At 36.2% G+C, this 27330-nt stretch overlaps 1 protein-coding gene across 2 annotated transcripts in view; it reads right to left on the bottom strand.

Annotated features, from left to right (window-relative positions):
- CALCRL (calcitonin receptor like receptor) overlaps positions 1-27330 on the bottom strand; it is a 128721-nt gene that overhangs the window by 77523 nt on the left and 23868 nt on the right. The window contains exon 2 of one of the 2 annotated variants that reach the window (XM_024975202.2): positions 27018-27085. The gene's annotated coding sequence lies outside the window, so the exon portion shown is untranslated. 2 annotated transcript variants of the gene reach the window in all.

Below are 27330 nucleotides of genomic sequence, written 5' to 3'. Positions count from 1 at the left end.
TGGTGATAGACAGGGAGGCCTGGTGTGCTGCAGCCCATGAGATCACAGAGTCAGACACGACTAAGAGACTGAACTGAACTAAAACATTCACTCTGTTTTCCTTAACACTGTATGCTATTATATGTGATTACTGTCAGCTTTGGTATTTTAAACCTTTTATGGTAATTGTTATTTAGCTGATGGCTGCTCTAGCATAGTTTTTATATCATACTTTTTATCAGTTAATTAAATATTATCTCCCCCTCCAATATGAGGAAACCAAGAGAATGTTTTTCCATGATCCAGCAGATGTTGGCAATTTGATCTCTGGTTCCTCTGCCTTTTCTAAAACCAGCTTGAACATCAGGAAGTTCACGGTTCACATATTGCTGAAGCCTGGCAAGAGAGTTCCAGAAAAACATCTATTTCTGCTTTATTGACTATGCCAAAGCCTTTGACTGTGTGCATCACAATAAACTGTGGAAAATTCTGAAAGAGATGGGAATATCAGACCACCTGATCTACCTCTTGAGAAATTTGTATGCAGGTCAGGAAGCAACAGTTAGAACTGGACATGGAACAATAGACTGGTTCCAGATAGCAAAAGGAGTACGTCAAGGCTGTATATTGTCACCCTGTTTATTTAACTTATATGCAGAGTACCTCATGAGAAACGCTGGGCTGGAAGAAGCACAAGCTGGAATCAAGATTGCAGCAAGAAATTTCAATAACGTCAGATATGCAGATGACACCACCCTTATGGCAGAAAGTGAAGAGGAACTCAAAAGCCTCTTGATGACAGTGAAAGTGGAGAGTGAAAAAGTTGGCTTAAAGCTCAACATTCAGAAAACAAAGGTCATGGCATCCGGTCCCATCACTTCATGGGAAATAGATGGGGAAACAGTGGAAACAGTGTCAGACTTTATTTTTCTGGGCTCCAAAATCACTGCAGATGGTGACTGCAGCCATGAAATTAAAAGACGTTTACTCCTTGGAAGGAACGTTATGACCAACCTAGATAGCATATTGAAAAGCAGAGACATTACTTTGCCAACAAAGGTTCGTCTAGTCAAGGCTGTGGTTTTTCCTGTAGTCATGTATGGATGTGAGAGTTGGACTGTGAAGAAGGCTGAGGGCCGAAGAATTGATGCCTTTGACTTCTGGTGTTGGAGAAGACTCTTGAGAGTCCCTTGGACTGCAAGGAGATCCAACCAGTCCATTCTGAAGGAGATCAGCCCTGGGATTTCTTTGGAAGGAATGATGCTAAAGCTGAAACTCCAATACTTTGGCCACCTCATGCAAAGAGTTGACTCATTTGAAAAGACTCTGGATTGGGGGCAGGAGGAGAAGGGGATGACAGAGGATGAGATGGCTGGATGGCATCACTGACTCAATGGACATGAGTCTGAGTGAACTCCGGGAGTTGGTGATGGACAGGGAGGCCTGGCATGCTGAGATTCATGGGGCCGCAAAGAGTCAGACAGGACTGAGCGGACTGATCTGATCTGATCTGATCTGAAGAGAATGTTATAGGACTATAATATTATCTAAGACATTCACATACCAAGAGAACAGCTTGGAGCAGACGATGTTTTCAGCACATAATGAAAATTATTCTTCCTACAGGAAGAAAAACTCTCCTAAGTGTTAATAATTATTGTTGTTGTTCAGTCTCTAAGTTGTGCCCAACTCTTTGCCATCCCATGGACTATAGTACACCATGCTCAGGTGGCCAAAATATTGGAGCTTCAGCTTCAACATCAGTGCTTCCAAAGAATATTCAGAGTTGATTTCTTTAGAACTGATTGCTTTAATCTCTTTTTATTCAAGGGACTCTCAAGAGTCTTCTCCAGCACCATGACATGAAAGTATCAGTTCTTCAGTGCTCAGCCTTCATTATGGTCTGTTATATTAAACTCTGTCACTGTTTCAAAAATTTCCCCATCTATCTGCCATGAAATGATGGGACCAGATGGCATGATCTTCGTTTCTGAATGTTGAGTTTTAAGCCAGTTTTTTTCACTCTCCTCTTTCACCCTCATCAAGAGGCTCTATAATTCCTCTTTACTTTCTGCCATTACAGTGGTATCATCTACATATTTGAAGATGATTATTGATTTTTCTCCTGGCAGTGTTGATTCCAGCTTGTGATTCACGCAGTCTGACATTTCACATGATGTACCCTGCATATAAGTTAAATAAGCAGGGTGACAATATACAACTGTACTCCTTCCAAATTTATAACCAGTCCATTGTTATATGTCCCGTTCTAACTGTTGCTTCATGACCTGCATACAGGTTTCTCAGAAGGCAGGTAAGTGGTCTGGTGTTCCTATGTCTTAAACAATTTTCCACAGGTTTTTGTGATCCATACAGTCAAAGGCTTTAGCAAAGTCAATGAAGCAGAAGTAGATACTTTTCTGGAATTCCCTTGCTTTCTCTAATATCCAGTGAGTGTTGGCACCTTGATCTCTGGTTCTTCTGCCTTTTCTAAGTCCAGCTGGTACATCTGGATGTTCTTGGTTCAAGTAGTGTTGAAGCCAGGTGTGAAGGATTTTGAGAATAACTTTGCTAGCATGTGAAATGAGTACAATTGTACAGTAGTTCAGACATTCTTTGGCATTGCCCTTCCATAGGACTGGAATGAAAACTGGCCTTTTCAGTCCTGTGGCCATAGCTGAGTTTTCTAAATTTGCTGACATACTGAGGGCAGACTTTAACAACATCATATTTTAAGATTTGAAATAGCTCAACTGGAATTCCATGAGCTCCACTAGCTGTGTTCCTAAGGCCCACTTGCTTTCACACTCCAGGATGTCTGGCTCTAGATGAGTAACCACACTATTGTGATTATCCACGTCACTAAGACTTTTTAATGTAATTTTTCTCTGTGGTCTTGCCACCTTATCTTAGTCCCTGGTGCTTCTGCTAGGTCCTTACTATTTCTGTCCTTTATCCTGCCCATCCTTTCATGAAATATTCCCTTGATATCTCTAACTTTTTTAAAGAGATTTCTAGTCTTTCCCATTCTATTGTTTTCCTCTGTTTCTTTGTTTGTTCACCTAAGAAAGTTTTCTTCTCTCTCCTTGCTATTCTTTGCAACTCTGCATTCAGTTGGGTCTAACTTTCCCTTTCTCCCTTGTCTTTTGTTTCTCTTCTTTTCTCAGCTATTTGTAAGGCCTCCTCAGACAACCACTTTACCTTCTTGTATTTCTTTTTCTTGACCTTAAAATAATCTTTATCAAAGGTAAAACTTTTATGTTGACAGCACCTGAGTTGACACAAAAACTTATGATTTATGTCTCAGTAGATATATTAATAAAATGAGCTTCCCAGGTAGCACAATGGTAAAGAATCTGCCTGCCAATGCAGGAGATGCAAGAGACATGAGTTCTATCCTTGACTCAGAAAGATACCCTGGAGTAGGAAATGGCAACCCACTCCAGTATTCTTGGCGGTAAAATTCCATAGACAGAGGAGCCTCGAGGGCTACATTCCATATGATCACAAAGAATAGGATACAGTGAGCAACTGAGCATGAACATACAAGATACAAAATACCAGAGAAGGCAAGCCAGGTTTGTTTTCTCAAATTTACGACTTGGGGAAAGTGAAGAAGACTCTTATTATAGAGTTAGTCACATATTGATGATGTATTTCTTTGAGCTCTGATGTAAACTGACACTATACATCTATGTAACTTAGGCAAATCATTTTTTTCCCTCTAACTTTGATATCTTACATAAAATGTGAATAATTATATCCTATTTAGGGCTGATGTGTTAGTATGTAGCAAGCTAACATTTATTGACATATTAGTGTGTACTCAAAAAATGTGACTTATTATTATGATATATTTTAATATTGAATATCATTAATTTTCACACAGTAAGAGAAATGGGAAGTACCATATCTAAACAGGGACATCAGCATAGCAAATATTTTATTTATGCAAAATTTCATTTATGGGAAGAAAGTTCTCTTTTCTACCATGTTTTATTAGGGTCACAAGTCTGGAAAGTTGTATAAGTGTAGTTGCCTGAGGTTAATTAGCATATTGTTATACTAGGAGGTATTTGAATTCCTCAATGTCAGTCAATAATATTTCATTCCTAAATATAAAGTGAAAGTCACTCAGTTGTGTCCTACTCTTTGTGACCCTACGGACTGTTAGTCCATGGAATTCTCCAGACAAGAATACTGGAGTGGGTAGCCTTTTCCTTCTCCAGGAGATCTTTCCAACCCAGGGATCTATCCCAGGTCGAACCCAGGTCTCCCGCATTGCAGGCAGATTCTTTACCAGCTGAGCCACAAGGGAAACCCAAGCATACTGAAATAAGTGGCCCATCCCTTTTCCAGTGGATCTTCCCAACCCAGGAATCAAACCGGGGTCTCTTGCATTGCAGGCAACTGAGCTATCAGGAAAGCCCTCCTAAATATAAAAGTAACTTAAAAATTAAAGTTATAACTAGATGACCACATTTTAAACTCACTGCTCACATATTAATATAGGCAGCAGCATGTCATAATGAATTAATTTAAAATCTACTTTTCACTAAAAGAGATCATAATTATCAGCAGTGAGATCAACAGGATACTAAAAACATAATTTTTCTTTCATAATACAATTAATTTTATCATAATTGAATAAATAATGTTTAAATTCAAAGTGCACATGTGAATCTTGGTTTAAAATGGCATTTAAATGGCAACTTATGCACAAGGGCCTTTGTGACTCAGATGGTAAAGAATCTGCCTCAGTGCAGGAGATCCGGGTTCAATTACTAACTGTAGGTGTTTTCGTTTTTAAAACAAAACAATGTGAGAAATATGTATATTCTTTTTGTACTTCCCTATTCATCCAGAAATTTCATTTCCCAGAAAACAAGAAATACATTTTGTATATTGATTGATTGATTTGGTTAGGAGTAGACACTGGTGCTGTCTCAATAATCTCTATGGTTAAGGGTTAATCTCACAAGTCCAGCCCCATGGGGAAGGAAGAAGTGGCAAGAACCCTGGTGAAGAGGTTTTTATGCATTCTATTGGTCAAAGTGTGAGAGTTCCAAATGATTGGATATAAGACATGAGGCAATTCCACACTAGAAAAATCTAGATAAATGTTTTCTAAATATTGAGACTTGACTAAAAGTTATGCTTATCTGCTTTCCTTTAAACTTTGACATGAGAGCAGGTTTGATGAAGCCTTAGAAAACAGTGAGCATAAACAAGGGAAATTCTCAAGATGTCTTTTGGCAAGCAGATCTAACTTCAGGCTATGATGAGCTAACAAAATAAAATAAATTTTTTTTAAAGGGATAGCATTAAAAATATTGACTCACAAGAGAAAAGAGAAATCCTTCTGAAGAATCTGAGGAGGAGTATAGATTTGAAAAGTAAACTTATTAATATAAAAACATTTTTATAAGCCTCTGTGGTATCTAATAGTGTCTATGACCAGAAACTAGAAGTGTTTCTGACATTAACTTGACATTTAGCCATGAAAGATTCTAATTATGAATAGTTTATAAAATGTTTGGCTGAAAGTTATTATTGAAGGACTGAATACCAATAATGGGAAGTTACTGGTGTATAGAAAATATTGACTGTAAAAATTAATAAATAGAATCTCAATTAAAATAGAGCCAGGAGGCCAGAAAGGAGAGCTCTCATGCCCAAAATGATAGTAAAGCTCAAGAGGAAGAAGAAAGACTTCATCTTCTTTCTTGGCTCAGCCAACAAGAAACTATCACAACTTAGCCAATGAAAAGCCATGAACCCTTCATTTACTGTAGTCCTCCCAACTTCCTTTTCTCCCCTATAAAAGAGATCTCCTACCCATTTTTGGGGGGAACTTGCATAAAACCAAGCACCAACTGCAAGGTTTTTTCAGGGTAGTTAGTTATTGCCAAAATTGGATTCTAAATTTCTCTCTTATGACCAAACCTCTCTACGTTTTATTCAACAACAGCAACCCTGACCTGATTTTGTGGTTAAAAACTGGATGATACAATCTTTAAGGCCTTGAAGAAGAGTCTGATGAACTCACCTGCTCTAGGGCATCTCAGTGATCAGATTCCCTTTTTTTCTTTCTGTATACGAAAAGAAAGCAAATGTCCTTGGGGTGGTCACTCAAAAACATAGGGACCACCATTTACCCACAGGATACTATAGCCAGCAAGTAGACCCAGTGACGTTGGGATACACCTCTTGCTTTTAAGCCATTACTACCACAGCCATTTTGGTTAAGGCCACAGCCATTTTGGTTAAGGCTACTGAGAACATTGTTGTGGGATTTCTCCCTAACAATTTTTGTATCTCATGCTATAGTGGTTCTCCTGAATTCCCATCATACTTAACATTTCTCCACTAGTCAGCTCATCTCTTATGAAATCTTTTAAAACTACTCCTCACATAATTCTCTCATGCTGTAGTAATCTTAACCTTGCTACTCTTCTTCCCTCTGTCACTGACAAAATCCCTCACAACTGCCTAATACTGATGGATCACCTCCTGACTTTTCATGATGACCTGCAGGAAATTCCTTTGAGTAACACTGAAGTCTCATGGTTCACCAGTGATTCTTGTTTAAATGGTGACAATGGCAAATATTTTACAGAGTATGCTACTGGAACACATTTTGGTACTGTTGAGGCAGCATCTTCACCTATGTCTACTTGAGCCTAACAGACTGAATCATATGCTTTTACATGGGCTTGTACTTCAGCCAAGGGCAAATTTGTCAATATTTATACTGAGAGTAGACATGCTTTCAGAGTAGCTCATGATTTTGGAATGTTGTGGAAGCAATGTGACTTCTTTACTTCCAGAAAAAATAAAACAAAAAATGTTCCTTATGTTCAGAAATTACTGAATGCAATATTTTTACTTGCCGGTTTAGCTATTACTAAGATTCCGGGGAATTCTAAACTTGACTGTCCGGAAGTTAGAGGAAATCACCCTGCTGACATTTTTACAGGGGCTGCTTTCCTTAAAGGAACCAATGACAGCCAAACTGCTGTCATGGTCAAAAGTGATATTTTCCCAAATGATAAGTTATAAACTGGCTAGAAAAGCCCAACAATTGGCTTCAGGGAAGGAAAAAACAGAATGAAAATTCAACAGTTGTTGTTTGATCAAAAGAGAAGGCTCTAGCTTGGATCAAATTACAATCCAGTCTTTCTGTAGACTCTCAAATTTTCACTCCTCACCATTGAACATGCATTAAAACACCAGTTTACTGACAAAATAATAACATTCATGAATCAATGAGTGGGGAAACATTATCAAGGCTACAAAAAGTGCTCACTTCATGTGTCCCACTGTCCAAAATACAACCCAGGGTAGCCTGTCCGTATTGCTTCTGAACATTTTAAACTTCCTAATTTTGGGCTTCCCAGGTGGTTCAGAGGTTAAAGCATCTGCCTGCAATGTGGGAGATCTGGGTTTGATCCCTGGGTGAGGAAGATCCCCTGGAGAAGGAAATGGCAACCCACTCCAGTAATCTTGCCTGGAGAATCCCATGGATGGAGGAGCCTGGTGGGCTACAGTCCACGGAATCACAAAGAGTCGGACACTACTGAACGACTTCACTTGACTAATGGGTCATTTGAGGTCTGGTAAGTGGATTTCATACAACTTACTCTGTCTTATGTATATAAATAAGTTTAGTCAGTATCTGTATGTTTTTACACTGGACTGAACCCTGTAGCAAAGTCATTCTGAAAACAAAATTATCCCTACCCAGGGATTCCTTTCAAATTTCATAATGATCCAGGAACCCATTTTACTGATCAGTTACTTTAACAAGTCTGTGCTATTTGACCACTTTTGCAACATTTCCACTGCATTTACCACCCTTAATCCTCTGGTTTAGTTGAATGCACTAATGTCTCTATTATGACTCAATTAGCAAAGTATGTGAGGTCCTCCAACTACCTTGGCCAAAAAGCATTGCAATTGGCTTTTCTATACCTTAGATCCACTCTTTTGGAATTCATAAACTTTCACCCTTTGTGATAGCCACAGGACTCCCATGCGCTTGACTCCTGTCTCTTCTGACCCACAACTGATAAAAGAAAAGATACTCCAATATTACAAAAGTCTAATAGCTTCTATTTTTTTCAAAAAATCATGTTTTGGTTGAGCAATCTTTTCACAGTACACTCTCAGGAAATGAAGATCTTAAGTATAATACTTTGCAAACTGGAAATTTTACCAATTGGAAAAGCTACCTACAGAAGGCTCTCTTCAATCTCATTGGAAAGACCCCTATCAGGTACTGCTAACCAACTGCGGTACTGCCAAACTATAAGGAACAGACTCTTGGATTCACAGGATACATGAAGTCCTGACTAACAGGCATATCACCTGGTTAACTGGAAGAAAAGGTTTCCCAGAATTGAAGGGAACAACATCTGATGAGACAACTTTCCTCAGATATCCAGACCAGGCCTTTTGGAAGTTCACCTGCCAAACCATTGATTAGATGACTATGATCTTGAAAACAAATGGGCTTTAAATAAAAAGTACCTGAGAGCTCTCCCTTCTACCACTCCTTTTTACTTAAATATGATCTCAAAAGATCCATGCATTTTCCCTTTGACAAGGAATACTACACTTAGGAAAGATTCTTCCTGGCATTGAGGGGCAAAAAGCCACTGAAACTGGAAAAACCTGACTCCTAACCAGCCATGCTTTTAGAGAAAGACCTTGCTCAAAAAAGGGAAGTGTAGAAATTAATAAACAGAAGCCTCAGTTAAAATAGAGTCAGAAGGACAGAAATAGGAGCTCTAACACCCTGAAACTGTAACAAAACCTAACATGAAGAAGAAAGACTTCCTCTTTTTCCTTGGCAAAAGTTCAGCCAATAAGAGACTGTCATAACTCAGCCAGTGAAAAACCATGGACTCTATTTACTTTAGCCCTCCCAACTTCCTTTCCCCTACTATAAAAAAAAGCCACTTCTCCAGTTTTTGTGGGTGACTTGCATGTGACTTGCCATGATTTGTGTTTGTTTGGTCGCTGAGTCCTGTCTGACTCTTTTCAACCCCATGGACGGTAGCCCGTCAGGCTCTTCTGTCCATGGGATTACCCAGGCAAGAATGCTGCCATTTCCTTCTCCATTGCCATGACTGAAGACCCTGGATTGCAATTCTATGCTGATCTTGAATAAATCCATTTCATGCTGTAGAAGTAATTGGCAGGTATTTATTTTAGGTCAATGGGATGATTATTTTTTTACTTAGGGAATGAACTCAGTTATTACCTAGGATTAGTTGTAAAATTTCTACTAACTCCAACCGATTTCAACTCCATTTTCTTTGAAATAATTTCTTAGAAATTCTCAGTGTTGTGGAGTAAATTGTATCCCCTCCCAATTAATTTTGTTGAAGCTAAAACCCCTAATGTTGGAGATAGGGACTTAAAGGAGGTTATTAAGGTTAAATGAGGTAATAAGTGTGGGTCCTTAATCTGATGTCTTTCTGCAGAGAAAAAGAAGCTTCAGGGATGCTCATATACAGAGACAAGACTGTGGTAGAAACCATGAGAATGTGATCATCTGCAAGCCAATAAGAGAGCCTCAAGAGAAACCAAACATGCCAACACCTAGATATTGAACTTCCAGCATCCAGAACCATGAGAAAATTAACTTTTGTTATTGAAGCCTCACAATCTGTGATTCTTTTTTTTATGGTAGCCTTAGCAGAATAATACAGTTGGATTGAGTTAGTTCTCAGAGCTTGACTCTAAATAAAAACTGAAAAGAAAATTTTCTAAGAATTTTATAAAGGTATTTTAAATATTATCTCATTTTAACCATTATCTTGTTAATAAATAGACCATTTCTTTTTGTAAAATTAAAACAAATATATTTTCATTTGCTGAAGAGCTATTATTTAAATAAAATAGTTATTGTATGTCAGGTTAAATTAAAATGAATCAAAAAACCTTCCTTAGGTTATTTTAACTAGAAGTATAAATCTACCTCTAAAGGATCTATGCTATCTGCCTGATAGCATTATGAAGATGAATAGCATCATATTAAGCCATTAAACATAGAAGTTAAAAAAAATCCTATGATTAATAACTGTTAGTTCAGGAGCCACACACTACTCTTTCTGGAAGCAGAGACTGGCTCATATGTCAACTTAACCTGTTTGTCTTACTAATCATCAAATCTTCAGTTGCCACTGTCACAAAACTATACATTCCAGATAGAAATTACTCTAAAATCTACAAAATGAAGTAAGTGCTAACATTTCTAAAAAAGCCTTCATTGTAAGAGAATTAAAAATCGTTTTCATGTAGTGCTCAAAATTAGTCTGTTGATATTTCATATGTTTAAAGACTGCATCTTGGCCAGATGAATTTAAAGAGAAGTTTCTGTCTTTTGCATCAAGAATCAGTCTGATTAAAAGACTCATTTAATGAACTAATTCTGGAATAAATGGAATTTCTTTCATGAGCTTATTGACATACTCATCATGCATATCTTGGGCAACTCTTCTTTAATGAATCACTGTTTTTTCAAAGTGTAAAAATTACACTATAATGAAGCTGTTTGAAGGTAGAGCTCAATAGGCTAATGGTCATAATTATGTTTCTTCTTTTGAATTTTTTTGAAAGGAAAGAATTGGATCAATAGGGAGAGGCAGCTGTCCTTACGGTGAAGATCACTGTAGATGATTATTCTTTGCTAAGTTTCACCTATTTGTCTACAGCCACAAACAAAGCTCAGGACAGGCTAAACAATTTTTTAAAAAATTCGTTAAAAAGATATATTGTATGTATCCTAAAAATATCATATAACATCCCTTCTATGCAGAATCTAAAATGAAATGAGACAAATGAACTTATTTACAAAACAGACTTACAGGGAACAAACTTATGGTTGCCAACCAGGGAAGAATAGGAGTAAGAGATAGTTAGGGAGTTTGGGATGATACATACACACTGCTATATTTTAAATGGATAACCAACAAGATCCTGTCCATAGCACAGAAAACTCTGCTCAACTTTATGTGGCAGCCTGGAGAGGAGGGAAGTTTGGGGAAGAAGGGATACATGTATATGTATGGCTGAGTCCCTTTGCTGTTCACCTGACTATCACAACATTGTTAATCAGCTTTACTCTAATATAAGATAAAACATTTAAAAAAGGGGGATACACTGAAAGAAAAGTGAAAGTGAAGTTGCTCAGTCGTGTCCGACTCTTTGCGGGCCCATGGAGTTGTAGCCTACCAGGCTCCTCCGTCCATGGAATTTTCCAGGCAACAGTATACAAGTGGGTTGCAATTTCCTTCTCCAGAGGATCTTCCTGACCCAGGGATCGAACCTGGGTCTCCTGAATTGTAGACAGATGGTTTACCATATGAGCCACCAGGGGAGAAAGCAGATATGAATTCTTATAAAATACTGGCTGGAGGAAGCCAAATCATTATGGGCCTCATGCAACTTAATTTGAAATCTAAACTTGGAAGGAGATAACATGAATTTACGTTTCAGGAGTACATATGTTTGAGTGGTATCTTGAGTGAAAAGAAAGAATTTTGAAATGTACACAGAAGTGATATAAGAGAGTAGAGGTGTGGGGAAAGGCTAGTGTTCAGAAAAGAAGATGAAAGAAAGATAATTTCTAGTATCCAGTCTTGGATTATTTACACATAAATACAAGTAGCAATACATGTCTTAAAGTTTATTCTAAGTAGGCCTAACATATCAGAGGGAATCCCAGCTAGCTCAAATGGTGAAGAATCTGCCTGCAATGCGGGAGACCTGGGTTCAATCCCTGAGTCAGGAAGATCCCCTGGAGAAGAAAATGGCAACCCTCTCCAGTATTCTTGCCTGGAAAATCCCATCCATGGACAGAGGAACCTGGTGGGCTACAGTCCCTAGGGTAGCAAAGAGTTGGACATGACTGAGCGACTTCAACATATCAGAATATTGATTCAATATTCTGGGTTTTGAGAAAGGATTAAGTTAAGAGATCGAACCCAGAACTCCCACATTGTAGGTGGATTCTTTACCATGTGAACCACCAGGGAAGCCACAGAATACTAGAGTGGGTAGCCTATCCCTTCTCCAGGGGTTGCCATCCCTTCCTGACCCAGGAATTGAACTGAGGTCTTGTGTATTGCAGGCAGATTCTTTACCAGCTGAGCTACCAGAGAAACCCCAACTTATCAGAATATTGATGCAATATTCTGGGTTTTGAGAGTGGATTACGTTAATGATTTCAAAGTTAATTGAGAATTTCCTCTGAACACTCTAAAGGGAGGGTATCTGTAAATGCTGACTAACAAGAATTTACATGTTACCTTTCTTAGATAGAACTATCTGAGCCATGAATAGATTAATCCTTAGGTACACATAATTGATGCTTTTGAACTGTGGTGTTGGAGAAGACTCTTGAGAGTCCCTTGGACTGCAAGGAGATCCAACCAGTCCATTCTGAAGGAGATCAGCCCTGGGATTTCTTTGGAAGGAATGATGCTAAAGCTGAAACTCCAGTACTTTGGCCACCTCATGCGAAGAGTTGACTCACTGGAAAAGACTCTGATGCTGGGAGGATTTGGGGGCAGGAGGAGAAGGGGATGACAGAGGATGAGATGGCTGGATGGCATCACTGACTCGATGGACGTGAGCCTGAGTGAACTCCGGAAGTTGGTGATAAACAGGGAGGCCTGGCGTGCTGTGATTCATGGGGTCGCAAAGCGTTGGAGACAACTGAGCGACTAATCTGATCTGATACATAGATCAGTAGCAGTACCCTCCATGTGGAAGTAGCTCTATTTATTTTTTTCCCATTTGAAAATAACTTCATTAGGAACTATCACATACCTCCTTATTACCAGGTAATGCGTGTAAAAGCCCAAGGTACCTTAAATCAGCTAGGTAATCCTGTAGTTCACTTACAATTTTCATAATTTCAAACACTTTGAAACCTACTCTTGGCTCTATACTGTTTATCTTAATTATATCTAAATGAACTTTTCCATTATTATTCTTGTGGCTGAAATCTTGTTAGGTTACAAAAACTTCTGGATACTAAGTTATATTATCAATAACTCCCCAAATTTCTAATTTTGTCTCTACCTTAGAACTTGAAGCAATTTCTTACTATGTGCCCAGCATCATGATAGATCCTATAGGGAGGATAATAAAATGAATAATCCTCACCATTACTTACATTTAATTTTGATTCTTTGTTTATATTAAGAGCATTAAACTATACTTCAGGAAAAAATGAATGATATTAAATAATGCTATGTAATTTCTACCTTGCAATTGCTCAGTTACAGAAGACTTGAGATCTTTCTGACCCCAGAAAGATCTCTTTTTCAGAATTAGAGAAACAATATAAAACATGACTTTTGGAAGTATAAGCATTGTGAATTTATTATTGTTTAAATATCATATTTTTAATAATATAAAAAAGTCAATGTGGTACAAAAATTTACTGTATAGAGGACACTTAATACTGAAAAAGTGATATGTCTTGATTACATTCAATAATAGGTCAGATACAGAGACTAGAAAAATATCTCCTAGCTCCAATTCCTTTGGGTTTCCCTATGTTGCCTCTGGGAATTTAGCCTAGGTATGCAAAATCCTGTGAAATGAGTTAACGACATCCTCAAGATAAAGTATGAACACCCAATTATACACACAAGTGATCAAATGATCTTTATTATTGAGATTTCAGTTGCAAATTATTATTTTTAGACTAATGTATTTGCATGTAATTTCAAGCAAATTTAAAAGTCAATGACTCAAAAGAATTATATTTAGTGAACAAGGTGAGCTTTATCTTTGTTTTTATCTACTTCATCAGTGTTTGAATGATACTCTTGCTAAAACGTCCATCTTTAACTTGTGTAATAAATTATGTATTTTCTCAATCTTTTTTCAAGGTAAATACTTATTGCTTACTCAATTTCTTAAGGCCTTGGGGCTAAATAAGGGCCAACTTGCTATACAAAAAGAGAAAAGTAAAATAAAATGGCAATTGAGAGATCTCCTTTCAACAGGAGGCTTCCCTAGTGACTCAGATGGTGGCCTATAGACAGAGTGGATACAAAGACTCTAAGCACATGTGTGTCCCCTACCGTGGACATATCAGGATTTGAAGAGCAATTTCAGAAACATTTGATAGAACCAATTTTTTTTTTAATAGAAAATATCAATTGTACTATTTATTTGATCAGGTTTGCACTGAAACTGCATGAGAGATTTTGTAGCAATAGGTACACTGAAATTTAATATACATCAGCATGTTAGGTGATCCCAGTTAATGGACAATGGATAGGTCATGAATCCAAAGTGGAGTAGTTTTTTGACGTCTGGATTTAATAGTATGTGACAACATGTTTTAGGGCATCATGAAAGAAGATTTTTCAAACCTGTGAACAATAGCAATAATCTTGGAGTAAACAGCAAAAAAATGCTTTGTTAATTTCCAAGTTCAACATAAAAGAAGTTGTCCAGAAGAATATGAGTAAAAATTAAATTTATACCAAGAATTAAGTGTTGCTTATAGATAAAAGGGACATGGGCATAGGTAGTTTGAGGGCATTTCATAGAATAGTCAGCACAAATGTTTTAAAGAAAAATGCATACTAACTCTGTGACAACAGATTACTATTTTTTTTCTTTTAATCAGCTTTTTTATTTGCCTGCTTCTCAGTGTTTCATTTAAAAATAATCAGTTGTATCAAAAAACTATAAGGATCCATCTAGTCCTACAAAGAACAGCAAGGTGAGATAAGAAAGCCTTCCTCAGTGATCAATGCAAAAAAATAGAGGAAAGCAATAGAATAGGAAAGACTAGAGATCTCTTCAAGAAAATTAGAGATACTAAGGGACTATTTCATGCAAAGATTGGCTCAATAAAGGACAGAAATGGTATGGACCTAATAGAAGCAGAAGATATTAAGAGGTGGCAAGAATACACAGAAGAACTGTACAAAAAAGATCTTCATGACCCAGACAATCATGATGGTGTTATCACTCACCTAGAGTCAGACATCCTGGAATGAAAAGTCAAATGGGCCTTAGGAAGCATCACTAAGAACAAACTAGTGAAGGTGATGGAATCCCAGTTAAGCTATTTTAATCCTAAAAGACGATGCTGTGAAAATGCTGCACTCAATATGCCAGCAAATTTGGAAAACTCAGCAGTGGCCACAGGACTGGAAAAGGTTAGTTTTCATTCCAATCCCAAAGAAGGGCAATGCCAAAGAATGCTCAAACTACTGCAAAATTGCACTCATCTCACAGGCAAGCAAAGTAATGCTCAAAATTCTTCAAGCCAGGCTTCAACGATACGTGAACCGTGAATTTCCAGATGTTCAAGCTAGATTTAGAAAAGGCAGAGGAAACCAGAGATCAAATTGCCAACATCCGTTGGATCATAGACAAAGCAAGAGAATTTTAGAAAACCATCTACTTCTGCTTTATTAGTTACTCCAAAGTCTTCAACTGTGTAGATCACAACAAACTGTGGAAAATTCTGAAAGAGATGGGAATACTAGACCACCTGACTTGCCTCTTGAGAAACCTGTATGCAGGTCAGGAAGCAACAGTTAGAACTGGACATGGAACAACAGACTGGTTCCAAATCAGGAAAGGAGTATTTCAAGGCTTTATATTGTCACCCTGCTTATTTAACTTTTATACAGAGTACATCTTGGAAATGCCGGGCTGGATGAAGCACAAGCTGGAATCAAGATTGCTGGGAGAAATATCAATAACCTCAGACTGATTCCAAATAGGAAAAGAAGTATGTCAAGGCTATATATCATCACCCTGCTTATTTAACTTATATGCAGAGTAGATCATGAGAAATGCTGGGCTGGAGGAAGCACAAGCTGGAATCAAGATTGCCAAGAGAAATATCAATAACCTCAGATATGCAGATGACACTACCCTTATGGCAGAAAGTGAAGGGCCTCTTGAGGAAAGTGAAAGAGGAGAGTGAAAAATGTTGGTTTAAAACTCAACATTCAGAAAACTAAGATCATGGCAACTGGTCCCATAACTTCATGGCAAATAGATGGGGAAACAGTGGAAACAGTGGCTGACTTTATTTTTCTGGGCTCCAAAATCACTGCTGATGGTAATTGCAGCCATGAAATTAAAAGATGCTTACTCCTTGGAAGGAAAGTTATGACTAACCTAGACAGCATGTTAAAAAGCAGACACATTAGTTCAACAAAGTTGAACTTATCAACAAAGTTCCATCTAATCAAGGCTATGGTTTTTCCAGTGGTCATGTATGGATGTGAGAGTTGGACTATAAATAAAGCTGATTGCCGAAGAATTGATGTTTTTGAACTGTGATGTTGGAGAAGACTCTTGAGAGTCCCTTGGACTGCAAAGTGATCTAACCAGTCCATCCTAAAGGAGATCAGTTCTAAGTATTCATTGAAAGGACTGATGTTGAAGCTGAAACTTCAAAACTTTGGCCATCTGATGTGAAGAACTGACTCATTAGAAAAGACTCTGAAGCTGGGAAAGATTGAAGGTAGGAGGAGAAAGGGATGATATTGGATGAGATAGTTGGATGGCATCACCGACCTGATGGACATGAGTTTGAGAAAGCTCTGGGAGTTGGTGACTGACATGGAGGCCTGGCATGCTGCCGTCAGTGGGGTCACAAAGAGTCGGACACAACTGAGCAAATGAACTAAACTGGAGTCCTACAAAGCTATAAATTATTAGAAAACTGAATATAGGACTGCTTAAAGCTCTGTACTCAGAAATGGCCCACAAGATTTTCAAGCATCAGATCTGTAACAGAGAGAATAAAAATTACAATTTATATTATATTTAGTTGGAACTTGTAAGAGAAAAAAATAACTCTTCCCTGTTCACTATTGAAAATTTTTGAAGATGCAGTTAACCTTCAAAACAGTAATAGAGAATGATAGAATTAATAATAGAGTGTTAGAGAGTTGTTCTAGCTACAAGTATATACCTTTTCAAACTAGGCACTAGAAAATTTGAACCAAAAATTTAGTCTTATTCTTTTTAATATGTCTTTATAAACAAACACACTTGTTTGTCTTTATGTTCATTGCATGTTTTTTCCCTCAGAATATATTTGAATTTCAGCTATTGTGTTTCAAGCTACATGTATGTATGTATATATGTTTGTGTATATTCACATACAATTCCACCAAATATTCTAGGAAATATCAGGTAGAATATGAGAACTTATAAAAGCATACAGTGTCATTTTCCCCCAGTAAAGGAAACACAGAAACTATTTTAATAGGATATGTTGAGGAATATATTCATGATTTCGCTGAAAGATAAATTCTAAGATCTGCTATGGTTCAGAAAACTTGCTCTTTTGACAGTAAACTACATTCTAAAGTATTTTGTGGTTTTATGTGTATGCATGCATTAGTGTTTCTAGTGATATGGCAGTCTTTGTGTCACAGGATCCTTTATTTAACGTCCAAAGGCTTTGGGAAAAAATTGATAGAAAATAGGGAATAATAACTTTTCCAGAAATATTTAACTAAGATAGGCACACTGTATAAAATGGAATCCCAAATGATTTAAATTTAATTTGTTACTAATTATATAGCAGTAAATGTGAAAAACAAATTTATATGTGAGATAATAAAGAATAATAAATTCAGCATGGCCATGATTTGTACTTATAGATAGGCAGGTCTCTTGCTTAAAGCCTAATTAAAAGTGTAGCCAAATTTGATTTAAAAGCTCTGGATATGCCCAGTGAGGTCATTTTTACCTTTGGCAGTTGATGATTACTGTTTACTGGAATTTCTCTTACCTCAGGTGATATTTGGTATCACACAGAAAAACATTTGAAGTGTTCAACTTTGACCTGGAGGGTTTGGTTTCTCTAAAACTTAAGCCTAAAACAGTAAAAGTACATCTAAAGGCTTTCTTGAGTTATTGTTGCCAGGTCTACTTCCCAGACTCATTGAATCATAGCACCCATTTTCTTTAAATCCAGGATCTGTTTCTCACTGGCAGACATATTTAGATTCAACAGATTAAAAGCTACCAGTTATCTGTGTTGCATTTCCCTTTGTCTTATATCTAGTCTCCGAGAGAGCAAAGAACTTTTAGTCACAGCAGGAACTTCCTGTAAAATACAGTAAATGACTGTGTTTTCCTCATATGCCACACCCTTTATTCTTTCTAGGTGCTGGGCATTTCTCCGTTACTGGGCATTTCTCCGTTACTTTAGGTCACTTAAATAGAAGTCAATAAATGTAAATGTGTTTTCATTTATTTTCAATAACTAGTAGACATATAAATAATATAACATTAAATATATTAGCAAGACTTTACATTAAGCAAACACGCCACACAGTGGAAAGGCTTGTCCTGTTGCCGCTGCTGAGTCATTTCAATCATCTCTGACTCTTTGCAACCCTATGATCTGCCGCCTTGTCAGGCTCCTCTGTCCATGGAATTTTCTAGGCAAGAGTACAAGAGTGGGTTGTACCATGCCCTCCTCCAACGGACCTTCCTGATCCAGGGATTGAACCCAGGTCTCCTGCATTATAGGTGGATTCGTTACTGCTGAACCACCAGGGAAACCCAAGACTTGCACGTCTGAACATTTTAAGTATATTGTGACTGATGGGTTAATACAGACAGAAAATTAGATAATCTGGGAAAGTTATAAAAATGGGCAATTTAGGAAAAACTGGCTTGAAGTTAAAAACTAGCAAAATTATAATCCTGACAGGTATAAATGAACCGTGGCATAGGCTGATTGGAAATTTCACTTTGATGTGTTCATGCTTGGGTCTGCATAATTTGGGAAGAGGGAAAATTTTATCAAAACTGATCTATTCCATAAAAAGATTAACTTGTTTTGAAAAGAAGATTAAGGAGGACTTGGGAGATAGGATAGAAGACAAAATGAAACAATAATAAAGTATCTAAAGAAAAGAAACAGGGCTTTCTATTAGGGGAGAAGGGTGCCTTTTTTTTTTTTTTTTTAAATTGGGGGTTTTCCTACAGAGGGGAAATCCACACCCTAATGACTATTAGAATTAATCTGGAGTCTAATGAACTCTGCTGAGATTTGGTGGAGGGGTTTGATTCTTAATTGTAAGTATAGATCTATCCCACTAAATGACCTTTTTTGATATGATAAAAACCTCTTTCAAGATAGGTACTCTGTGTTCAACTGATTGCTTTTTTTATGGATTATTGCATCTTGAAAAAGACTAGGGTTTTCCACATCTAATGACAAGCTCTTTCGTTTTTGGAAATGCATAATATTCTTCATTATCAATCAATAAATGTAAGCTATTTATCCTAAACTACAAATATAAATTATTATATGTAGAAGTAAAAGCTCCAGTTGCAAAGGATCTTTCTTAATCTCCTTATAATTTATTATCCTTAATGACAAAAGAGAAACCCTATGGTATGTTCTAACCCACTATTTGCAAAGCCTTATATTTATCTTCTTACTAATAGCATCAAGAGCTCATTTCTATGTGATACATGTAATATCTCATCACCTTATCCCAGATCCAACACATCCTCCTGTAATTATGTCAAGTTAAGAACATGAGGTTAGTTGTTTTGGTTACAACTCCATGCTACAATGAAAGGTACGATATTATAATTCATCATATTTTCATAGTAAAATGTTATATGCATATTTATTAGTAAACTTATTTTAAGTGTACCTTTCATGGAAAAGGGAATGCAAAGATGAACTAAACATGTCAATCTAGTGCAAGTGTTCTTCTAACTTTTCTGTTGATGCTATTTCTAAAGTAATTTTAAAACTTCATCCATTTAAGTTACTAGATCATTTGCAAAGTGTAATATTTGGCACATTTTAAATGTTGATATTTTAAACTATAACTGCTATATTATTTTCAATGAAATATAAATGCAAGAACAATTTAATACCTACACAATCACTTGTAGATAAATGAGTGTTCTCTTGACAGCTGGAAATTTCTTAATCTCCTTGACATCATATTCCACTCCACTATCCACCTTTTGCTTACAGAATTTTATTCTATTGACATATATTTTTTTAGTTTTCCAATTCTTTTAAGTGACTACAGGAGAACCAGGAAAAGTCATAAGAGAGAAACAGTACGTGTAAAGACGGAGTGGAGCAAGGAAGATGGAGGGAGGAAGAAGCAGGTCATTGAGTGAGCAAGTGAGACTTAAATGCTATCATCTCGCAGCATCTTCCTTTTCCTGTGAAGCATTCTCATGGCTACTATGCAAACTTCTCCTAATCTTTTCCTAGGAAAATTTTCAATGAAGTCTTCCCTGACCAAACTATTTTATGCAACAAAACATATACCTAGGTTGAAATTTCAAAATCTTCCTCAATTGCTTGACCATTACAATTTTATTAGAATAATAATAATGATGGTGATGATGATGATAGTAGCTCACACAAGACTTACTCAATTCCAAGCCATGATCTAAGTACTAAATATTTCCACCTCTACTTCTATCGTGCTTTCCTGGTGGCTCCAATGGTAAAGATTCCGCCTGCAGTGCAAGAGATGTGATTTCAATCCCTGGGTCAGGAAGATCCCCTGGAGAAGGGAATGGCCATTCACTCCAGTATTCTTGCCTGGAGAGTTCCATAGACAGAGGAGCCAGGAAGGCTACAGTCCACGGGGTTGCAGAGTCAGACATGTCTGAGTGACTAAGACTTTCACGTTTGCAGAAACTTCTATCAGTTCTTATAGACAGTGACCACCAAGTCTGGAAACATCAATGATACATAATAGATGATGACCAATTTATAATACATAAAAATGTAATATTTACCTTTTCAATCTTTATGATCACATTATTAAAAAATATATATATAAGGTACTGTTTATCCCAGGTTTACCTATGTGGAAACTGAAGCACAAGTAGATTTATTAACTTAACCAAGTGATTAAAAACACTATTTGATTCAGGGTTTGAACCAAAGAGTTTGCCTCTAGACTTTATACTCTAGATCAGAACATAATAAATTCATTACAAAATTTGATACATAATTTTAAACACAAAGTAAAATTTTGTTAGAAATATATCAGATGAGATGAAGAAAGTAGAGAGGCCATGTGTACTTTCGAAAAAGGTTTGGCAAACATCAGTGTATCCGTTGTTTCTGTACTCATTTTTATGGCCTGGGAGATTGTTATGTCCTGCAGAAATACTTTGTATAATATTAATAGTGAGACTCAGAAGGGTGAAATAATATGTGTGTGTAAAGAAGTAAAAGGAAAACTATGAAAGAAAAAGTGGAAAGGGTGACTGGCTGGCAACTTAGACCTTAGGAATTTTGGATCTGGAAATCCAAAATTTCTGCCTACTCCTTAGGTATATTCATAAGCCAGTTTGTAGATCATTGATCTAAAGTATAAGACATATGAAACAAAAAAATGCAATCTTACCAAAAATAAAAATGCATTGCATTTGAAAACTATTAGGCTGAGCACTGTAGTCAGAAAAATGAATAAAACAAATTATAATTTAATGTAAAGCAAATGTGAACAGGAATAAACAGGTAAATGTATGAAAGCTTATAGTATCTACACTACATAAAGGGCTTCCCAGCTGGCACCAGTGGTAAAGAACCCACCTGCCAATTCAGGAGACTTCAGAGATGTGGGTTCAATTCTTGGGTCAGGAAATTTCCCTGGAGGAGGACATGGCAACCCACTCCATTATTCTTGCCTGGAGAATCCCATGGACAGAGGAGCCTGGTGGGCTACAGTCCACGGGGTCATAAAGTGTCAAACACGATTGAAGCGATGAAGCATGCATCCACACTACAAATAACAAGTACTGTGCTGTGCTTAGTCGCTCAGTGGTTTCAGACTCTGTGACTCTTTCGGTTGACATGCCCTCCTCCAGGGGATATTCCTGATCCAAGGATGGAACTTGCTTCTTCTCCTGTGTCTCCCGCATTGCAGGTGGATTCTTTGTCCACTGAGCCATCGGGTAAGTCTGCATATAATTTGGTTCCCACTAAACTTCAATGAAAACTTACTTTTACCTATTAAATGTTAAATAATTGTCATTATAAATAGATTGTTATCATAATTCATTACATAATTACCATTAACATTGATACCAGAATTTCTCTTACTGAAGGAACTATTTTTTGTATGTAAAATACATCAAAAATAACATATGATAGAGCAGATACATAAAAACAAACATTTGCATTTGCTTAAATATAAAAAGAAAAATCTCTTCTCCATGAATCAATGTTAGAAAGTGTATTATTTTCACTCCTATAAAGGAAGCAGGGAAATGAGTGATAAAGAGGAAGAGAGAGGATCCAGAAAGATGGAGAGGCTGGAAATAGATAAGATATTGGAAAAACCAAGTGATCTTTATAAATGACGATGTCTACCACTTGATCTTAAATTGTTTACATTGCTAATATGTGGATCTCTCCTGAATATTTCGTATGAAAATATTCAATGCAGTCTACTACATGCAAAACAATTTCTATGTCTGGAATTTTTTATAGAGGTCAAAAAAAGAACTACTTCGGGGATCAATACAAAAGAGAACAGCTTTATGCACTAAAATAGAGTATGATTAAAAGTAAGCTAACAAGGAGATTTCAGAGAAGTGTATTTTCAAAGAATACCACCATTTCTAGGACGCATTATAATATGGAAATCTCTTACAGCTTAGAATATTTGTAGATTTTTTGGCACTGAAAATGAGACCCCCAAATCACTGGATCAAGAACAATACTGAATTATTGAAGAGGTGTATTATACTTAGGTTCATGCTTTATTTTGCATGTGAGATATGTAAGCTAACATAAATGACAAGTATATATAGCAAATGTTCCTTGTCAGTTGTGCTAAACTCATTTTGTTGAATCCATAATTTTTATTTGAACGATTTTTATTGGAAACACAGTTAATTATACAGAAAGATAAGAACTGGTATTTTTTTGGATATTCCAACTATTAAAAAATTGCATCTTTTAACTCTTTAAAAAATTACACTTAAAATATATGCTATATATTTTTATACCTACTCTTTGTAAGAGGTCATCAATTACATCTTCTAGAACAATGATGTCCCCTAGTTTACCTGTTTTTAACTCTGAGCAATAAGACAGTGTGCTGTTCATTTTTCAAGGAATGGTAAGACAATTATACATGAAGTTGATCTACATGAATAATTTAATCACTAAATATATAATTTGGGGGGAACATTCTAATACAATTTGTAATACACTTAGCTGAGTTTACAGGCACTATAAGGTGTAATACACAGAGGTTTAAAATAGCTCTTTACAAATGCTCATTTAATGTAGCTCAGGGACAAGAAAGACAGACATAACAAATTAAAGGACAAAAGTAGAATGTAAAATGTACCCTTTGGAGATGATGATTAAGCCAAGAGCCAAAGTGACCAAGAAGAGTTAGAATTAAGGAGAATCTTAGAGTTTATTTTTATTTGAGCAACTTTCTCTCTCTTTTTTTTTTTCTTCTCAGATTTAATCTCCTATTTTTACAGATAGGGAGACCAAACTCCAATATATTTATGTGAAATGCAAAGTCAAAAGCTTAGCTAGGAGAGATATGCTCCACAATGGACCAGCCCTCAGTGGCCAGCCTCTCGAATTACACACCAGTGTCTCCTTTGCTCCTTGTGTAAGATGCAGTAACCAAATCACTGACAATCTGGGGACTTATACGCTATGGTCTTGGATTAGAGAAAATCAATGTGCTTATAAATTTGCTCTTTAAAAAACCACCAGATCATAAGTACAAAATTAAATCCAGGGTCCTGAAAGTGTCTTATTTGAGTTAAAGTCCTATAATTTGTTTCATTAGTTTAGTGGAATATCAATACTTTTTTTTTTTTTGTAAATTTACCTTAATTTGGTTCTCACTGTTCTAATCAACCTGACTCTCTCTTGATTCTCTGACGTATTCATAATATTTGCTAAGAAAACTTTCACATTGTTCTGTGTAAAAGTACACTCTGATCGTTAAGAACCAGGCATTACTCCTGCCTGAAGAGCCATTGAAGAAGGTGTATAATTATTTCATGGACATAAAATTATTTCTATTAAAGAGACATTTTTATTAATGTATATAAAACTAAAATGTATAGAGATGCTTAATTTTCCCCCAAATGATGTATAAATGTAATGCAATCACTGTAATGAATAATTTTAAAGGTCAGTTAAACAGCAATGATAAGACAAATAGACCCTAGAATCCAAACCAGTTTGTTAATATCACTTATCAAATAGAACAATTTAATTATGTTTTAAATCAGTAATAGAATGGATGCATTATTTGATAAAAAGCATTGCTACAACTGTCCATCAGTTTTGGGAAAAAATTTGTATGTGAGATTCAGTTTCAATTGGTTTAAGATTTAAATATGAAAATGAATCTATTAAATTATTATAAATTTAAAAGTTAATATTTTTACTACCATGCAGTCAAAGAGAACTTTCAGTAAGAATATACAATTTTAGTGATTAATAGAAATGGATCCTTCTGTTGCCAAAATTCAGCCTAGACAGAGACATTCTTGTTTTTTTTCCTCTTTCTTACCTTTTACCTATTTGTCAAGTTTCAGAGTCTACTGAATGATTATGTAAATAAAGAAATGAAACAATATTTGGAGTTAGAAGAATTGAGCTATTACAAATCACATTATTTATTACAAAGAATTTCAAATGATATTTTATTTCCAGCTCTTGTCTGTAATTCCGAGTGATTACAGTTAGAGGACCCAGAATTTCAGAGCTGAAATGGACCTGGATGTCTCACAGTATAACCTGTTCATATTATAGATTTAGAAGTTGGGAGTTCAGGAATGTTTGGTGATTTGCCTCATATCCCATAGCAGAGGCAGATGAGCTAAGACTAGGAGTTTTTTATCTTAAGTCTCATTTCTGGGCTTCTTATATTAGGCTAAAGTTAAACTGCATGTGAGTCAAACTAATATGATAGCAAACTGATTCTCAGTTATATTTTTTAATCTTTCCAGAGATCATTTTTTCAAACTCTTTCTTGCTAGAATTTAAATACATATTCACCTTAAACTCTCCATGCTAGAAATAAAAGTTTAAAAATTACTATCAGGGCTATTTGTGTCTCACAAAAAAACTCACCAATACACTGCAAGTCAGAGATCAATTTAATGAAGAGAATGCAGTTTAAATTCAGATCTTCCATTTTCAAGTCATTTCCAAATTATCTCCTTCAAACTAGCCAATATATGTTAGAATTTATAAGTTGGAAAGACAGAAAAGAATGGGTAATCCTCTTAACTTCCATATGAGGATGACTGGTACTCACAGATAGTGGAAGTTAAAGTCAGTTTTTGCCCAGTAAGTGAATCTTCTTTCATTTTATGCTCTTTCTTACATGTCTTCAATAAGCAAAATTGGGGCTTTAAAAAATTGATCTGGCACCACTTCACATAAAAAAGTTCAGGAAGAAAAAAGTCAACTGTCAGTTATAAGTAGGCATTTCAAGCATTCACACCATGCTCTAAGGAACAGTGAGTCATATGAGATTCAATGTGCAAAGGAAGCTGACACATAAAAGGATAGAACAACAATGATGAGTTCCCAAAGACACGCTGTAGGACAAAGAATAATTATAGAGGGGCTATTTTTGGTCCAACAGAATGACTTGGGAATTTAAAGTTAGAGTAAGGAATTAATTCACTCAGCTTTGAATTTAAGATAAAATAATCCACTAGCCTTTATTTTTCATTAATGCTATTATAGTTTATTGAGATGATGCATTACTGAATTGTTAAATACTTCGCAGTCTAAAAATAAGTGAGGACAGGAAAGCTACTTTAATTTTGTCAGGAAGGAGGATGTGAGGTATAATAATAATCACATAATTAATATTTTATCTGGTATGGAACTACAGTGCTAAATATAAAGTAAGAAGTGATATCTGTCTCAACAGTAATCTTTTTGGAAGCAACAGTGCCCTGAAACTTGAAATTAATGCCCATGATTGAAGTTGAAACTGCTTTGCCCGGGAGTTCTAAAAATAATAGCTCAGGCAACTTAAATCTTTAATTCAGCTAACCACCATTTTCCTGTTCCCTTATTTATAAATGATATCCTTTTACATTCCAATTATGGGAAAGGTTTATAGCCATTTGTAAGAATATAACAGTGATTATGTGAATCAGAAAACAAAGAACTTTACAGAGGAAAGGAATTTAGTTCAAAAGAGCAACCTAGCCCTATTACTTTATACATGAAACATAATTTGTTATATATATATATGCTGCTGCTGATGCTAAGTTGCTTCAGTCGTGTCCGACTCTGTGTGACCCCAGAGACGGCAGCCCACCAGGCGTCCCCATCCCTGGCGTTCTCCAGACAAGAACACGGGAGTGGGTTGCCATTTCCTTCTCCAATGCATGAAAAGTGAAAGTGAAATTGTTCAGTCCTCTCTGACTCCTAGCGACCCCATGGACTGCAGCCCACCAGGCTCCTCCATCCATGGGATTTTCCAGGCAAGAGTACTGGAGTGGGGTGCCATTGCCTTCTCCTGTTTTATATATATATATATATATATATATATTATTTATTTATTTATAGTTAAAACAAGAGTAACCATAGACGTTATATATTTGTGTGTGTTTGTGTTTTTGTGTGATGTTTGTGGCTAATACTACCAAATTAAGGATATTAATAAATCTTATAAGAGCCATTTGTATTAATTTAACATTCCTAGTCCTCTGGCCAAGGGAACAAAAACATGTGGGATAAGTTCATACCCAAAGGTCCCAAGGAAATGACTGTAAGTTTGACAGATGCCCATAAATCCATCTTTATTAGTAGTTTGTTAGATTGCCTTTCAAAGTTTTCCTTTATTCAGAAGTTATTTGGAGTTATATTATGTATCATTCTGTGAAATCTTTCTTATGATTGTTAACATATTCATATTGTCCTCAATATCACTGTAAATCTAACATGTTAGTTTCATTAAGGCGTGAGTGTCCTTTTGTAATATATTCATATGCAGTACCTGAAGGTGGGGCCATCCATAGTTTTGACTGGTGGTAGCACAAGTGGTTGGTGTATCATCGTAGGACCCTAGATGACAAGAGAACATTCTTGTGAATTTGGTGATAATATAAGTGGATAGTGGGATTTTACATAACTTAAAGTTATATACTAGTGTGCTTTCTGAAAATCACAAACATCTATTTTAATGGGAAGCTGGAAGGTATTGTTTCAGGTAATTTAGGTTGCCACCATTTTAACCTGAAAGTAATCAAGAACTTTGTTCTTGAACCTCATTTGTTAAGAATGAGGATTTTAAGGCACAGGCACATGGA

Source organism: Bos taurus, chromosome 2 (assembly GCF_002263795.3).
Source record: "Bos taurus isolate L1 Dominette 01449 registration number 42190680 breed Hereford chromosome 2, ARS-UCD2.0, whole genome shotgun sequence".
NCBI lineage: Eukaryota > Metazoa > Chordata > Mammalia > Artiodactyla > Bovidae > Bos > Bos taurus.
Note: the sequence above shows the minus strand (reverse complement) of the source record. Positions and strands in the feature narration are given on the sequence as shown.